Genomic DNA, 5502 nt, shown 5'->3' with positions numbered 1-5502 from the left:
GCGGGATGGAATTGATCCAAGGGGCCATTCGCTTCATGCAAACCGAGAAAGCTAGGTCGGACTTGGAGTCAGACATCAAGGAGCACGAAAGCAACTTGATTCTGCTGGACCAAATCCATGAAGCTGATTTCTCCGAGGAGCAAGAAAGGACCGAGCTGTCGACTAACCTTTCTGAAAAACGGAGTCACTTAGCAGCTCTTCCCACTTCGGTCTTCAACCCGCTTGACTTCGAGGCATTCTTTACTGAATCACCTCCTATCAGTGAATCGGGTTTAGATTGGGCAGGTAACACTTGGCTCCTGTGGCTTACCTTTTTCTTACCTTGTACCTTTGGTTGACTGGAATCATTATTTCTAGGTCCAAGTGAGACGGAAGACGTTGTCCCGCCCGCAGCTCCAATGGTACCAGAGGTCACTCCGGAGGTTGGTTGTACCGCGGAGGGTGGCCAGGGAGCTTCATCTGATCAAGCACCAATTAAGGAGGTGAATGAAACTTTGGTTGCTGAGCCGGAGTCCGGGGTGGAGATTACTCCGTAGTGGCTGTGCCCACTTTAAATTGGGGATTGTCCCTTTAATTTTAAGACTTAATTCCAAACTTATTTTTGGCCTAAGGAGGCTTTATTGTTTCTTTTGAACAAGATATTTGCCTGAGGAGGCTTTTAAACCTTTCTAGGTTGTGACCCAAGGGGGTTTGGTTAAAATTATATGCGGGTTTGCAAAGTCCGCTTTTAACCTTTTGTGGCCTTGTGGCTATGCTTTTGAGATTTTTAGGCTGATCAGACCTTTCTCCTTAGAATGCGAGAACTGAGCTCGGCTTAAAGCGAGTTCCCCACTTCGGGTTTAGTCAACTCGGTAAACTTGTTGGGCTTGGGCCTTAGAAACTTTTGTAGTTAATGCGACGGTTGCGCTTTCCCTTCTTATAAGTAAGAAAAACGGCTCGTCTTTAATGCAAAAAGTGTTTTTTCTCGATTTCCAAAAATGGTTTAAACCACTCGGACACACTACCATTATTGGGTTTATGGTTCCAAGACAAACCCTAAATCATTATAAATAAAGGCTTACCTACTTCTAAGCTTTATTTAAACATGACTTTAGAATCTTACTTGAGAAATATTTTAAGAATGGAGAACGAAACAGTAGCCCCCGTTGATCCCGGCAGCCCGCTCTTCCTGTCCGGCGACGGCTTTGAACCGGCCGGCGTTCTCTTCCCTCACGCCGTCTTTCACTTTCCCCCGAAGGAGAAAAAAGAGGCTTGCGATTTTATTGACAAGGTAAATATTAAAGCTTTTGATTTAAAATTTCTTGTTTCGCCTTGTTCACTTATTTTTATGTTAGGTTGCCGACAAGCACCGTCGCTTGTGTGAAGAGAGGCAGCGGCTGGGACTCAAAAGGCAGACGCTCGAGGCTCGCATCGCTCGGGTGGAAAGGAAGATACGGGCCTTGGAGAGCGATCCCTTTCAATGGGAGTGGCGGAACTTCGACTCCGTTGCTGAGATCCCGAAGATGCTTCGGATGTATCTCCGCGCTAGAGGAGTCCCGGGTCCCGTGAACGCCCCTGTCTGCGCCGTTCCATCCGACAGTGAAGAGGAAGAGGACTTGGAGGAGGAGGCCAGCAACTGCCGGAAACGCGTTCGGGATCGTTCCGAAGTGGATGCCAAGAACAAGGCGTCCACTTCGAAGACTAAACCGGCGATGAAGGAGCCTGTTCCTGAGCCTCTCCCATAAATGTTCTTTAACTTCTTCACTTCTTTTTTTTTTTTAAAACTCGTAATGGGCTTCGGCCCTTTTTTATTTATGGGAATATTTTGCTACTTTCCTTTCTTTCCAAATATTCTTGGAGATGCGTCTTTTAATGCAGGATCCGTTCGAGGACATAAATCTCTCCGCGAATCATTCCATTCCTTGGATAGAATCCGCAGCTTGCTAGGGACATGGGGTTCCTATAAATTATAGGTTCAATTCTCCTTTACTCCTCACCACTCTCTTTTTTTTTTAGCAGGTATGGAGTTCAATCTACGCTGTTCAGAATCTATGCCCGACTTCTCCAGAATCGGAATGATGAATGAAGATGTTCCAAATGAGCCCAACAGGCATCCTCCTCCACTTCGCGGCTTCTTGAGATCTCAAATCCTAGCCCCATGCGCTTTGATCAGGGATCTCCCAATCAGAGACCAAGGAACGGCGACGGCGTTCATAGAGGCGCTCGAGCTTCAACACCGGAAGCTTACGTCGGAAAAGAGGAGACTTCGGAAGAGGATTAACCGGATGCAACGCAGGCTTACTACAGTGTCAAGAAGTCTTCACATCCTTGAATCTCACCCCGGAGAGTGGATTGAGCTTGGAATTTCTGACTTTGCTCGAATTCCGGACTGCATGATGCCGATCCTCGATCTTGCTGGTCAAGGAGTTGAAGTGTTCTGCTCATCAACAAGATTTCCATAATCCGAAGTGTACGATGAAGGACATTCCGTTTTTTTTTAAAATAACGCTCTATTTCCAATCTTTTGTATGTTCGCTTTAGCCGAACCTTCTATTTGCTTCACTTGTTCGCACAGTCGAAACTCTTTCCTTTAATAAAGAAATAAAACAAATTTTTATTAATAGCTGAACTCGTTTTCGAGCTGCCTACGTACCCATCTCGGGATCAAGCCACACCGTAGTTCATGTACATAAACAATGCACGTAGCTTTAAACATAAAATTTCTTTAGGTTGATCACATTCCAAGGTCGCTTGACTGGATTGTCTTCTAAATCTTTCAACCTGTAAACACCGTTTCGAACCACCTCGGTAATAATGTAAGGTCCTTCCCAATTAATACCGAGTTTTCCGGCACCTTCTTCTTTTTTGTTGTCAAAAACGCGCCTTAATACATAATCTCCCACGAAGAACGGCCTACTTTTAACCTTTGAATTGTAATACCGGGCTGCTGCTTGCTGGTAATTCTGAATCCGAATTAGAGCTTGATCACGCCTTTCATTTATGGTATCTAGTGAATCATTAAGCATTGCTGAATTTTCTTCCTCATTTAACGGTGCTTCTGTTCGGCGAAGTCCGGGCACATTGAGTTCAGCTGGTACTACCGCCTCCATACCATAAACCAAAGAGAATGGAGTTTCTCCTGTAGGTCGCCTAGGGGTTGTACGATAAGCCCATAGGACGGGCTGGAGTTCTTCATACCATCCTCCCTTCAGATGACTTAAGCGTTTCTTGAGGTTGCTTAATATTGTCTTGTTCGCGGCTTCGGCTTGACCGTTTCCTTGCGGATATCTTGGAGTAGAATAACTAACTTTAATTCCCCAGTCCGCACAAAAGGCATCAAACTCGTGTGAAATGAATTGCGGTCCATTATCAGTGACTATTTCGTACGGAACTCCATGTCGACATATAATGTTTTTCCAAATAAAGGTCTTCACCGCCGAATCCTTGATACCAACATACGCCTCAGCTTCAATCCATTTCGAAAAGTAGTCCGTAAGGACTAAAAGGTACTGTACACCTCGAGTTGATTTGTGCAATGGTCCAATGATGTCCATTGACCACCTCATAAACGGGTATGGGGCGGAAATGGAGGAGAATAACTTCGACGGTTGATGGATTAATGGCGCATGGAGTTGGCAGCGCCTGCATCTTTGGGCGAACTTAACACAATCTGTGATCATAGTGGGCCAAAAGTACCCCATTCTTTTAACTTTAAAAGCCATAGCTCTTCCTGATGAATGACTTCCACATAATCCTTCATGCACTTCGCTCATGACGATATCGGCTTCGGGCCCAAAAATGCATAATAGGTAAGGGTCACTAACGCCTCGCCTATATAACGCATCTTTTGATAGGCAGAATTTCGCGCTAACGACTTTCATTTTCCTGGCCTGCCATTTATTCTTTGGGAGCTCGCCTGTCGTGATGTAGTGCTTTATTGGCTCCCTCCAGTCAGCCCCCCAGTCTTTAGCCGGAATTTGGTCAACTTTGTGAAACATCCGTGGCTCTGGTTCGGGATGTTCGTGTGGTTCAAGGATATTCTCCTCGAGTAATGGCTCGGTTTCTAACATTGTGTTGCTGGAATCATTTCTTCAGCTAAGACAACGGGTTCCTTGTTAGATGTATTTGATCCCTTTGACTTTCTTCGTTTGTTGGGTGGCGGTTCGATCTCTGGTTCGCCACGGCCGCGTGCCGCTGCTCGAGACCTTGTAACGACGAGGGTTTCCTTGCTGTCTTGAATGCTTCGCTCCGAGATGCATTCTACTGGAATAACTCTCTTTAACTCAGGATCTGATGTTGACGCCAATGCGGCAAGTGCATCTGCAGTTGTATTCTCTCCCCGAGGTATACGGATTAATTCAAATTTCGAGAAATTTTTAGATAGATCCTTCACCACTTCGAGGTATGCTTCCATTCTTGAATCTTTAGCCTCATAGTCTCCATTAAATTGGTTAACTACTAATTGCGAATCGCAATAAGCCAATATTTCCTTAGCTCCAACTCCTTGTGCTAGTCGAAGTCCGGCAATAAGGGCTTCGTATTCTGCCTCGTTGTTGGAGGCTTTGAATAACAATCGGAATGACTGTTCTAGAATTTCCGATGTTGGAGATTCCAACTTGATTCCCACTCCGGATCCTTGTTTTGTTGAAGACCCGTCTACGTGTAATTTCCAAGTTTGGTTCTCCGGTTGCTCTATCGTTCCAGGTATTGGTAGTTCGGTCAGGAAGTCTGCTAAGACCTGAGCCTTCATACTGATCCGGCTTTTGAACTCTATGTCGTACTCGCTTAATTCCACCGCCCATTTCGCCAAACGTCCGGACTGACTTGGACTATGAAGTATTGTTCGGAGTGGTTGGTTAGTTAATACTTCAACCGGATGGGATTGAAAATATGGACGCAGCTTCCGAGGCGAAGTTACCACCGCGAGTGCGAGTTTTTCCATCATTGTGTATCTGGTTTCCGGATCCGTCATTGATTTGCTCACGTAGTAAATTGGTTTCTGCTCCCCACGGTCTTCCCGAACCAAGACTCCACTAACCGCGTGGTTTGAAACTGATACGTACAAGTAAAGTTTTTCATCTACTTCCGGTTTGGACAGTACAGGTGGAGTGGTTAAGTATGCCTTAAGCTACCCAAAAGCTTCTTCACACTTCTCATCCCAAAGGAATCCTTTGTTCCCTTTTAGAATTTGGTAGAAAGGCAACGACTTATCTGTTGACCTCGAGATAAAACGGTTTAAAGCCGCAATCCGCCCAGTCAACCGTTGTACTTCTTTGAAGTTTCTTGGAGATGGCATGTTCAGAAAGGCGTTAATTTGATTTGGATTGGCTTCAATCCCTCTTTCTGTCACGATATAGCCGAGAAATTCTCCGGATGGGACTCCAAATGTGCACTTCGCCGGGTTCAGCTTCATTTGATATTTATTGAGAATATCAAAACATTCCTCCAAATGTTTAACATGATCTTCTTTCTTCAAAGCATTAACCAACATATCATCTATGTAGACTTCCATAGTCTTTCCGA

Source organism: Arabidopsis lyrata (genome assembly GCF_000004255.2).
Source record: "Arabidopsis lyrata subsp. lyrata unplaced genomic scaffold ARALYscaffold_8, whole genome shotgun sequence".
NCBI lineage: Eukaryota > Viridiplantae > Streptophyta > Magnoliopsida > Brassicales > Brassicaceae > Arabidopsis > Arabidopsis lyrata.
Note: the sequence above shows the minus strand (reverse complement) of the source record.